The sequence below is a fragment of the Halichoerus grypus genome, chromosome 15, assembly GCF_964656455.1.
Source record: "Halichoerus grypus chromosome 15, mHalGry1.hap1.1, whole genome shotgun sequence".
Taxonomy (NCBI): Eukaryota; Metazoa; Chordata; class Mammalia; order Carnivora; family Phocidae; genus Halichoerus; species Halichoerus grypus.
Window position 1 is genome coordinate 37,565,809 of NC_135726.1, and position 12,879 is coordinate 37,578,687.

The following is a 12,879-nucleotide window of genomic DNA, read 5'->3' on the forward strand; positions in this document are numbered from 1 at the left end:
TGAAGATGGGATTCTCTGCCACCTTTTTCTTTCCAGTTAGGTGGTTGTCTTTAAGGCTACACACACACTCGGGGCAACGGTACTAGCCCCATAACCATCAAGTGAGTTGAGCGCTGCTTTCTGTACAGGCCTGTCTCTCCCCCGATTTCATGGACTGGAAACCGCCCCAGGCTCTTTTCCACAATACACCCTAACCTGCTTCCTCCTTCAGAGAGGTCGAAGGTAGGTAAAGCACGGTCTCTCTACACTGTTGTTTCTTCGAGTTAAAACGCTAGCTTTCAGACTTCATGCAAAAGTAGGGCTGCAGTGCCAGCTTGATGAAACACATGGAGAGTCGTGTCCTGCCTTTTGCCGGGGCCTGAGTCTCACTCGCAAAAAGCGTTGGACTCCCTTGCAGTGCTCTCACGCACGCACACAACATACTGCTACCACCTTCAGGAGCGGGTATTTTAGCTGAAGCACGGATTCTCTGCCATTTTTCTTTCCAGTTAGGTGGTTGTCTTTTAGCCTGCACACACTCATGGGACAACTGTTCGAGCCCCATAACCATCATGTGAGTTGAGAGCTTCCTTCTGTACCGGCCTCTCTCTCCCCCGATTTCATGAAATGGAAACCGTCCCCAGGCTCTCTTCCACAATACACCCTAACCTGCTTCCTCCTTCAGAGAGGTCGAAGGTAGCTAAAGCACGGTTTCTCTACACAGTTGTTTCTTCGAGTTAAAACGATAGCTTTTAGACTTCATGCAAACATAGGGCTGCAGTGCCAGCTTGATGAAACACATGGAGAGTCGTGTCCTGCCTTTTGCTGGGGCCTGGGTCTCACTCGCAAAAAGATTTGGACTCCCTTGCAGTGCTCTCACGCACGCACACAACATACTGCTTCCACCCTCAGGAGCGGGTATTTTACCTGAAGCACAGATTCTCTGCTACTTTTTTTTTCCAGTTAGGTGGTTGTCTTTAAGCCTGCACACACACTCGGGGCAACGGTACTAGCCCGATAACCATCATGTCAATTGAGAGCTGCCTTCTGTACCGGCCTGTCTCTTCCCCGATTCATGAAACGGAAACCGTCCCCAGGCTCTCTTCCACAATACACCCTAACCTGCTTCCTCCTTCAGAGAGGTCGAAGGCAGCTAAAGCACGGTTTCTCTACACTGTTGTTTCTTCGAGTTAAAACGCTAGCTATTAGACTTCATGCAAAAGTGGGGCTGCAGTGCTAGCTTGATGAAACACATGGAGATTCATGTCCTGCCTTTTGTAGGGCCTGAGTCTCACTCGCAAAATCTTTGGACTCCCTTGCAGTGCTCTCACGCACGCACACAACATACTGCTTCCACCTTCAGGAGCGGGTATTTTAGCTGAAGCACGGATTCTCTGCCAAGTTTTTCTTTCCAGTTAGGTGGTTGTCTTTTAGCCTGCACACACACACGGGACAACGGTTCGAGCCCCATAACCATCATGTGAGTTGAGAGCTACCTTCTGTACCGGCCTCTCTCTCCCCCGATTTCATGAAATGGAAACCGTCCCCAGGCTCTCTTCCACAATACACCCTACCCTGCTTCCTCCTTCAGAGAGGTCGAAGGTAGCTAAAGCACGGTTTCTCTACAGTGTTGTTTCTTCGAGTTAAAACGCTAGATATTAGACTTCATGCAAAAGTGGGGCTTCAGTGCTAGCTTGATGGAACACATGGGGAGTCGTGCCCTAATTTTGCTGTGGCCTGAGTCTCACTCGCAAAAAGCTTTGGACTCCCTTGCAGTGCTCTCACGTATGCATAAGAACCTGCTTCCACCTCCAGGAACGGGTATTTTAGCTGAAGCACGGATTCTCTGCCACTTTTTTTCTTTCCAGGTAGGTGGTTGTCTTTAAGCCTGCCCTCACACAGGGGACAACGGTACTAGCCCCATAACCATCAAGTGAGTTGAGCGCTGCTTTCTGTACAGGCCTGTCTCTCCCCCGATTTCATGGAATGGAAACCGCCCCAGGCTCTTTTCCACAATACACCCTAACCTGCTTCCTCCTTCAGAGAGGTCGAAGGTAGCTAAAGCACGGTTTCTCTACACTGTTGTTTCTTCGAGTTAAAACGCTAGCTTTTAGACTTCATGCAAACGTAGGGCTGCAGTGCCAGCTTGATGAAACACATGGAGAGTCGTGTCCTGCCTTTTGCTGGGGCCTGAGTTTCACTCGCAAAAAGCTTTGGACTCCCTTGCAGTGCTATCACGCACGCACACAACATACTGCTTCCACCTTCTGGAAGGTATTTACCTGAAGATGGGATTCTCTGCCACTTTTTTCTTTCCAGTTAGGTGGTTGTCTTTAAGGCTACACACACACTCGGGGCAACGGTACTAGCCCCATAACCATCAAGTGAGTTGAGCGCTGCTTTCTGTACAGGCCTGTCTCTCCCCCGATTTCATGGAATGGAAACCGCCCCAGGCTCTTTTCCACAATACACCCGAACCTGCTTCCTCCTTCAGAGAGGTCGAAGGTAGCTAAAGCACGGTTTCTCTACACTGTTGTTTCTTCGAGTTAAAACGCTAGCTTTCAGACTTCATGCAAAAGTAGGGCTGCAGTGCCAGCTTGATGAAACACATGGAGAGTCGTGTCCTGCCTTTTGCTGGGACCTGAGTCTCACTCGCAAAGCGTTGGACTCCCTTGCTGTGCTCTCACACACGCACACAACATACTGCTTCCACCTTCAGGAGCGGGCATTTTAGCTGAAGCACGGATTCTCTGCCATTTTTCTTTCCAGTTAGGTGGTTGTCTTTTAGCCTGCACACACTCATGGGACAACGGTTCGAGCCCCATAACCATCATGTGAGTTGAGAGCTACCTTCTGTACCGGCCTCTCTCTCCCCCAATTTCATGAAATGGAAACCGTCCCCAGGCTCTCTTCCACAATACACCCTACCCTGCTTCCTCCTTCAGAGAGGTCGAAGGTAGCTAAAGCACGGTTTCTCTACACTGTTGTTTCTTCGAGTTAAAACGCTAGGTTTTAGACTTCATGCAAACGTAGGGCTGCAGTGCCAGCTTGATGAAACACATGGAGAGTCGTGTCCTGCCTTTTGCTGGGGCCTGAGTCTCACTCGCAAAAAGCTTTGGACTCCCTTGCAGTGCTCTCACGCACGCACACAACATACTGCTTCCACCTTCAGGAGCGGGTATTTTAGCTGAAGCACGGATTCTCTGCTACTTTTTTTTTCCAGTTAGGTGGTTGTCTTTAAGCCTGCACACACACTCGGGGCAACGGTACTAGCCCCATAACCATCATGTGAATTGAGAGCTGCCTTCTGTACCGGCCTGTCTCTTCCCCGATTCATGAAATGGAAACCGTCCCCAGGCTCTCTTCCACAATACACCCTAACCTGCTTCCTCCTTCAGAGAGGTCGAAGGTAGCTAAAGCACGGTTTCTCTACACTGTTGTTTCTTCGAGTTAAAACGCTAGCTTTTAGACTTCATGCAAACGTAGGGCTGCAGTGCCAGCTTGATGAAACACATGGAGAGTCGTGTCCTGCCTTTTGCTGGGGCCTGAGTCTCACTCGCAAAAAGCTTTAGACTCCCTTGCAGTGCTCTCACGCACGCACACAACATACTGTTTCCACCTTCAGGAGCGGGTATTTTAGCTGAAGCACGGATTCTCTGACACTTTTTTTTTCCAGTTAGGTGGTTGTCTTTAAGCCTGCACACACACTCGGGGCAACGGTATTAGCCCCATAACCATCATGTGAATTGAGAGCTGCCTTCTGTACCGGCCTGTCTCTTCCCCGATTCATGAAATGGAAACCGTCCCCAGGCTCTCTTCCACAATACACCCTAACCTGCTTCCTCCTTCAGAGAGGTCGAAGGTAGCTAAAGCACGGTTTCTCTACAGTGTTGTTTCTTCGAGTTAAAACGCTAGATATTAGACTTCATGCAAAAGTGGGGCTTCAGTGCTAGCTTGATGAAACACATGGAGAGTCGTGTCCTGCCTTTTGCTGGGGCCTGAGTCTCACTCGCAAAAAGCTTTGGACTCCCTTGCAGTGCTCTCACGCACGCACACAACATACTGCTTCCACCTTCAGGAGCGGGTATTTTAGCTGAAGCACGGATTCTCTGCTACTTTTTTTTTCCAGTTAGGTGGTTGTCTTTAAGCCTGCACACACACTCGGGGCAACGTTACTAGCCCCATAACCATCATGTGAATTGAGAGCTGCCTTCTGTACCGGCCTGTCTCTTCCCCGATTCATGAAATGGAAACCGTCCCCAGGCTCTCTTCCACAATACACCCTAACCTGCTTCCTCCTTCAGAGAGGTCGAAGGTAGCTAAAGCACGGTTTCTCTACACTGTTGTTTCTTAGAGTTAAAACGCTAGCTTTTAGACTTCATGCAAACGTAGCGCTGCAGTGCCAGCTTGATGAAACACATGGAGAGTCGTGTCCTGCCTTTTGCTGGGGCCTGAGTCTCACTCGCAAAAAGCGTTGGACTCCCTTGCAGTGCTCTCACGCACGCACACAACATACTGCTTCCACCTTCAGGAGCGGGTATTTTAGCTGAAGCACGGATTCTCTGCCAAGTTTTTCTTTCCAGTTAGGTGGTTGTCTTTTAGCCTGCACACACACACGGGACAACGGTTCGAACCCCATAACCATCATGTGATTTGAGAGCTACCTTCTGTACCGGCCTCTCTATCCCCCGATTTCATGGAATGGAAACCGCCCCAGGCTCTTTTCCACAATACACCCTAACCTGCTTCCTCCTTCAGAGAGGTCGAAGGTAGCTAAAGCACGGTTTCTCTACACTGTTGTTTCTTCGAGTTAAAACGCTAGCTTTTAGACTTCATGCAAAAGTAGGGCTGCAGTGCCAGCTTGATGAAGCACATGGAGAGTCGTGTCCTGCCTTTTGTAGGGCCTGAGTCTCACTCACAAAAAGCTTTGGACTCCCTTGCAGTGCTCTCACGCACGCACACAACATACTGCTTCCACCTTCAGGAGCGGGTATTTTAGCTGAAGCACGGATTCTCTGCCAAGTTTTTCTTTCTAGTTAGGTGGTTGTCTTTTAGCCTGCACACACACACGGGACAACGGTTCGAGCCCCATAACCATCATGTGAGTTGAGAGCTGCCTTCTGTACCGGCCTCTCTCTCCCCCGATTTCATGAAATGGAAACCGTCCCCAGGCTCTCTTCCACAATACACCCTAACCTGCTTCCTCCTTCAGAGAGGTCGAAGGTAGCTAAAGCACGGTTTCTCTACAGTGTTGTTTCTTCGAGTTAAAACGCTAGATATTAGACTTCATGCAAAAGTGGGGCTTCAGTGCTAGCTTGATGGAACACATGGGGAGTCGTGCCCTCATTTTGCTGGGGCCTGAGTCCCACTAGCAAAACGCTTTGGACTCCCTTGCAGTGCTCTTACGTATGCATACAAGAAACTGCTTCCACCTCCAGGAACGGGTATTTTAGCTGAAGCACGGATTCTCTGCCACTTTTTTCTTCCAGGTAGGTGGTTGTCTTTAAGCCTGCACTCACACAGGGGACAACGGTACTAGCCCCATAACCATCAAGTGAGTTGAGCGCTGCTTCCTGTACAGGCCTGTCTCTCCCCCGATTTCATGAAATGGAAACCGTCCCCAGGCTCTCTTCCACAATACACCCTACCCTGCTTCCTCCTTCAGAATGGTCGAAGGTAGCTAAAGCACGGTTTCCCTACACTGTTGTTTCTTCAACTTAAAACGCTAGGTTTTGGACTTCATGCAAAAGTAGGGCTGCATTGCTGGCTTGATGAAACACATGGAGATTCGTGTCCTGCCTTTTGCTGGGGCCTGAGTCTCACTCGCAAAAAGCTTTGGACTCCCTTGCAGTGCTCTCACGCACGCACACAACATACTGCTTCCACCTTCAGGAGCGGGTATTTTAGCTGAAGCACGGATTCTCTGCCACTTTTTCTTTCAAGTTAGGTGGTTGTCTTTAAGCCTGCACACACACTCGGGGCAACGGTACTAGCCCCATAACCATCATGTGAATTGAGAGCTGCCTTCTGTACCGGCCTGTCTCTTCCCCGATTCATGAAATGGAAACCGTCCCCAGGCTCTCTTCCACAATACACCCTAACCTGCTTCCTCCTTCAGAGAGGTCGAAGGTAGCTAAAGCACGGTTTCTCTACACTGTTGTTTCTTCGAGTTAAAACGCTAGCTATTAGACTTCATGCAAAAGTAGGGCTGGAGTGCCAGCTTGACGAAACACATGGAGAGTCGTGTCCTGCCTTTTGCTGGGACCTGAGTCTCACTCGCAAAAAGCGTTGGACTCCCTTGCAGTGCTCTCACGCACGCACACAACATACTGCTTCCACCTTCAGGAGCGGGCATTTTAGCTGAAGCACGGATTCTCTGCCATTTTTCTTTCCAGTTAGGTGGTTGTCTTTTAGCCTGCACACACTCATGGGACAACGGTTCGAGCCCCATAACCATCATGTGAGTTGAGAGCTACCTTCTGTACCGGCCTCTCTCTCCCCCGATTTCATGAAATGGAAACCGTCCCCAGGCTCTCTTCCACAATACACCCTACCCTGCTTCCTCCTTCAGAGAGGTCGAAGGTAGCTAAAGCACGGTTTCTCTACACTGTTGTTTCTTCGAGTTAAAACGCTAGCTATTAAACTTCATGCAAAAGTGGGGCTGCAGTGCTAGCTTGATGAAACACATGGAGATTCATGTCCTGCCTTTTGCTAGGGCCTGAGTCTCACTCACAAAAAGCTTTGGACTCCCTTGCAGTGCTCTCACGCACGCACACAACATACTGCTTCCACCTTCTGGTGCAGGTATTTACCTGAAGATGGGATTCTCTGCGACTTTTTTCTTTCCAGTTAGGTGGTTGTCTTTAAGGCTACACACACATTCGGGGCAACGGTACTAGCCCCTTAACCATCAAGTGAGTTGAGCGCTGCTTTCTGTACAGGCCTGTCTCTCCCCCGATTACATGGAATGGAAACCGCCCCAGGCTCTTTTCCACAATACACCCTAACCTGCTTCCTCCTTCAGAGAGGTCAAAGGTAGCTAAAGCACGGTTTCTCTACACTGTTGTTTCTTCGAGTTAAAACGCTAGCTTTCAGACTTCATGCAAAAGTAGGGCTGCAGTGCCAGCTTGATGAAACACATGGAGAGCCGTGTCCTGCCTTTTGCTGGGACCTGAGTCTCAGTCAGAAAAAGCGTTGGACTCCCTTGCAGTGCTCTCACACACGCACACAACATACTGCTTCGACCTTCAGGAGCGGGCATTTTAGCTGAAGCACGGATTCTCTGCCATTTTTCTTTCCAGTTAGGTGGTTGTCTTTTAGCCTGCACACACTCATGGGACAACGGTTCGAGCCCCATAACCATCATGTGAGTTGAGAGCTACCTTATGTACCGGCCTCTCTCTCCCCCGATTTCATGAAATGGAAACCGTCCCCAGGCTCTCTTCCACAATACACCCTACCCTGCTTCCTCCTTCAGAGAGGTCGAAGGTAGCTAAAGCACGGTTTCTCTACACTGTTGTTTCTTCGAGTTAAAACGCTAGGTTTTAGACTTCATGCAAACGTAGGGCTGCAGTGCCAGCTTGATGAAACACATGGAGAGTCGTGTCCTGCCTTTTGCTGGGGCCTGAGTCTCACTCGCAAAAAGCTTTGGACTCCCTTGCAGTGCTCTCACGCACGCACACAACATACTGCTTCCACCTTCAGGAGCGGGTATTTTAACTGAAGCACGGATTCTCTGCTCCTTTTTTTTTCCAGTTAGGTGGTTGTCTTTAAGCCTGCACACACACTCAGGGCAACGGTACTAGCCCCATAACCATCATGTGAATTGAGAGCTGCCTTCTGTACCGGCCTGTCTCTTCCCCGATTCATGAAATGGAAACCGTCCGCAGGCTCTCTTCCACAATACACCCTAACCTGCTTCCTCCTTCAGAGAGGTCGAAGGTAGCTAAAGCACGGTTTCTCTACACTGTTGTTTCTTCGAGTTAAAACGCTAGCTATTAGACTTCATGCAAAAGTAGGGCTGGAGTGCCAGCTTGACGAAACACATGGAGAGTCGTGTCCTGCCTTTGCTGGGACCTGAGTCTCACTCGCAAAGAGCGTTGGACTCCTTTGCAGTGCTCTCACGCACGCACACAACATACTGCTTCCACCTTCAGGAGCGGGCATTTTAGCTGAAGCACGGATTCTCTGCCATTTTTCTTTCCAGTTAGGTGGTTGTCTTTTAGCCTGCACACACTCATGGGACAACGGTTCGAGCCCCATAACCATCATGTGAGTTGAGAGCTACCTTCTGTACCGGCCTCTCTCTCCCCCGATTTCATGAAATGGAAACCATCCCCAGGCTCTCTTCCACAATATACCCTACCCTGCTTCCTCCTTCAGAGAGGTCGAAGGTAACTAAAGCACGGTTTCTCTACACTGTTGTTTCTTCGAGTTAAAACGCTAGCTATTAAACTTCATGCAAAAGTGGGGCTGCAGTGCTAGCTTGATGAAACACATGGAGATTCATGTCCTGCCTTTTCTAGGGCCTGAGTCTCACTCGGAAAAAGCTTTGGAATCCCTTGCAGTGCTCTCACGCACGCACACAAAATACTGCTTCCACCTTCTGGAGCAGGTATTTACCTGAAGATGGGATTCTCTGCCACCTTTTTCTTTCCAGTTAGGTGGTTGTCTTTAAGGCTACACACACACTTGGGGCAACGGTACTAGCCCCATAACCATCAAGTGAGTTGAGCGCTGCTTTCTGTACAGGCCTGTCTCTCCCCCGATTTCATGGACTGGAAACCGCCCCAGGCTCTTTTCCACAATACACCCTAACCTGCTTCCTCCTTCAGAGAGGTCGAAGGTAGCTAAAGCACGGTCTCTCTACACTGTTGTTTCTTCGAGTTAAAACGCTAGCTTTCAGACTTCATGCAAAAGTAGGGCTGCAGTGCCAGCTTGATGAAACACATGGAGAGTCGTGTCCTGCCTTTTGCTGGGGCCTGAGTCTCACTCGCAAAAAGCGTTGGACTCCCTTGCAGTGCTCTCACGCACGCACACAACATACTGCTTCCACCTTCAGGAGCGGGTATTTTAGCTGAAGCACGGATTCTCTGCCATTTTTCTTTCCAGTTAGGTGGTTGTCTTTTAGCCTGCACACACTCATGGGACAACTGTTCGAGCCCCATAACCATCATGTGAGTTGAGAGCTTCCTTCTGTACCGGCCTCTCTCTCCCCCGATTTCATGAAATGGAAACCGTCCCCAGGCTCTCTTCCACAATACACCCTAACCTGCTTCCTCCTTCAGAGAGGTCGAAGGTAGCTAAAGCACGGTTTCTCTACACAGTTGTTTCTTCGAGTTAAAACGATAGCTTTTAGACTTCATGCAAACATAGGGCTGCAGTGCCAGCTTGATGAAACACATGGAGAGTCGTGTCCTGCCTTTTGCTGGGGCCTGGGTCTCACTCGCAAAAAGATTTGGACTCCCTTGCAGTGCTCTCACGCACGCACACAACATACTGCTTCCACCCTCAGGAGCGGGTATTTTACCTGAAGCACAGATTCTCTGCTACTTTTTTTTTCCAGTTAGGTGGTTGTCTTTAAGCCTGCACACACACTCGGGGCAACGGTACTAGCCCGATAACCATCATGTCAATTGAGAGCTGCCTTCTGTACCGGCCTGTCTCTTCCCCGATTCATGAAATGGAAACCGTCCCCAGGCTCTCTTCCACAATACACCCTAACCTGCTTCCTCCTTCAGAGAGGTCGAAGGCAGCTAAAGCACGGTTTCTCTACACTGTTGTTTCTTCGAGTTAAAACGCTAGCTATTAGACTTCATGCAAAAGTGGGGCTGCAGTGCTAGCTTGATGAAACACATGGAGATTCATGTCCTGCCTTTTGTAGGGCCTGAGTCTCACTCGCAAAATCTTTGGACTCCCTTGCAGTGCTCTCACGCACGCACACAACATACTGCTTCCACCTTCAGGAGCGGGTATTTTAGCTGAAGCACGGATTCTCTGCCAAGTTTTTCTTTCCAGTTAGGTGGTTGTCTTTTAGCCTGCACACACACACGGGACAACGGTTCGAGCCCCATAACCATCATGTGAGTTGAGAGCTACCTTCTGTACCGGCCTCTCTCTCCCCCGATTTCATGAAATGGAAACCGTCCCCAGGCTCTCTTCCACAATACACCCTACCCTGCTTCCTCCTTCAGAGAGGTCGAAGGTAGCTAAAGCACGGTTTCTCTACAGTGTTGTTTCTTCGAGTTAAAACGCTAGATATTAGACTTCATGCAAAAGTGGGGCTTCAGTGCTAGCTTGATGGAACACATGGGGAGTCGTGCCCTCATTTTGCTGGGGCCTGAGTCTCACTCGCAAAAAGCTTTGGACTCCCTTGCAGTGCTCTCACGTATGCATACAAGAACCTGCTTCCACCTCCAGGAACGGGTATTTTAGCTGAAGCACGGATTCTCTGCCACTTTTTTTCTTTCCAGGTAGGTGGTTGTCTTTAAGCCTGCCCTCACACAGGGGACAACGGTACTAGCCCCATAACCATCAAGTGAGTTGAGCGCTGCTTTCTGTACAGGCCTGTCTCTCCCCCGATTTCATGGAATGGAAACCGCCCCAGGCTCTTTTCCACAATACACCCTAACCTGCTTCCTCCTTCAGAGAGGTCGAAGGTAGCTAAAGCACGGTTTCTCTACACTGTTGTTTCTTCGAGTTAAAACGCTAGCTTTTAGACTTCATGCAAACGTAGGGCTGCAGTGCCAGCTTGATGAAACACATGGAGAGTCGTGTCCTGCCTTTTGCTGGGGCCTGAGTTTCACTCGCAAAAAGCTTTGGACTCCCTTGCAGTGCTATCACGCACGCACACAACATACTGCTTCCACCTTCTGGAAGGTATTTACCTGAAGATGGGATTCTCTGCCACTTTTTTCTTTCCAGTTAGGTGGTTGTCTTTAAGGCTACACACACACTCGGGGCAACGGTACTAGCCCCATAACCATCAAGTGAGTTGAGCGCTGCTTTCTGTACAGGCCTGTCTCTCCCCCGATATCATGGAATGGAAACCACCCCAGGCTCTTTTCCACAATACACCCGAACCTGCTTCCTCCTTCAGAGAGGTCGAAGGTAGCTAAAGCACGGTTTCTCTACACTGTTGTTTCTTCGAGTTAAAACGCTAGCTTTCAGACTTCATGCAAAAGTAGGGCTGCAGTGCCAGCTTGATGAAACACATGGAGAGTCGTGTCCTGCCTTTTGCTGGGACCTGAGTCTCACTCGCAAAAAGCGTTGGACTCCCTTGCTGTGCTCTCACACACGCACACAACATACTGCTTCCACCTTCAGGAGCGGGCATTTTAGCTGAAGCACGGATTCTCTGCCATTTTTCTTTCCAGTTAGGTGGTTGTCTTTTAGCCTGCACACACTCATGGGACAACGGTTCGAGCCCCATAACCATCATGTGAGTTGAGAGCTACCTTCTGTACCGGCCTCTCTCTCCCCCGATTTCATGAAATGGAAACCGTCCCCAGGCTCTCTTCCACAATACACCCTACCCTGCTTCCTCCTTCAGAGAGGTCGAAGGTAGCTAAAGCACGGTTTCTCTACACTGTTGTTTCTTCGAGTTAAAACGCTAGGTTTTAGACTTCATGCAAACGTAGGGCTGCAGTGCCAGCTTGATGAAACACATGGAGAGTCGTGTCCTGCCTTTTGCTGGGGCCTGAGTCTCACTCGCAAAAAGCTTTGGACTCCCTTGCAGTGCTCTCACGCACGCACACAACATACTGCTTCCACCTTCAGGAGCGGGTATTTTAGCTGAAGCACGGATTCTCTGCTACTTTTTTTTTCCAGTTAGGTGGTTGTCTTTAAGCCTGCACACACACTCGGGGCAACGGTACTAGCCCCATAACCATCATGTGAATTGAGAGCTGCCTTCTGTACCGGCCTGTCTCTTCCCCGATTCATGAAATGGAAACCGTCCCCAGGCTCTCTTCCACAATACACCCTAACCTGCTTCCTCCTTCAGAGAGGTCGAAGGTAGCTAAAGCACGGTTTCTCTACAGTGTTGTTTCTTCGAGTTAAAACGCTAGCTTTCAGACTTCATGCAAAAGTAGGGCTGCAGTGCCAGCTTGATGAAACACATGGAGAGTCGTGTCCTGCCTTTTGCTGGGACCTGAGTCTCACTCGCAAAAAGCTTTGGACTCCCTTGCAGTGCTCCCACGCACGCACACAACATACTGCTTCCACCTTCAGGAGCGGGCATTTTAGCTGATGCACGGATTCTCTGCCATTTTTCTTTCCAGTTAGGTGGTTGTCTTTTAGCCTGCACACACTCATGGGACAACGGTTCGAGCCCCATAACCATCATGTGTGTTGAGAGCTACCTTCTGTACCGGCCTCTGTCTCCCCCGATTTCATGAAATGGAAACCGTCCCCAGGCTCTCTTCCACAATACACCCTAACCTGCTTCCTCCTTCAGAGAGGTCGAAGGTAGCTAAAGCACGGTTTCTCTACACTGTTGTTTCTTCGAGTTAAAACGCTAGCTTTTAGACTTCATGCAAACGTAGGGCTGCAGTGCCTGCTTGATGAAACACATGGAGAGTCGTGTCCTGCCTTTTGCTGGGGCCTGGGTCTCACTCTCAAAAAGCTTTGGACTCCCTTGCAGTGCTCTCACGCACGCACACAACATACTGCTTCCACCTTCTGGAGCAGGTATTTACCTGAAGATGGGATTCTCTGCCACTTTTTTCTTTCCAGTTAGGTGGTTGTCTTTAAGGCTACTCACACACTGGGGGCAACGGTACTAGCCCCATAACCATCAAGTGAGTTGAGCGCTGCTTTCTGTACAGGCCTGTCTCTCCCCCGATTTCATGGAATGGAAACCGCCCCAGGCTCTTTTCCACAATACACCCTAACCTGCTT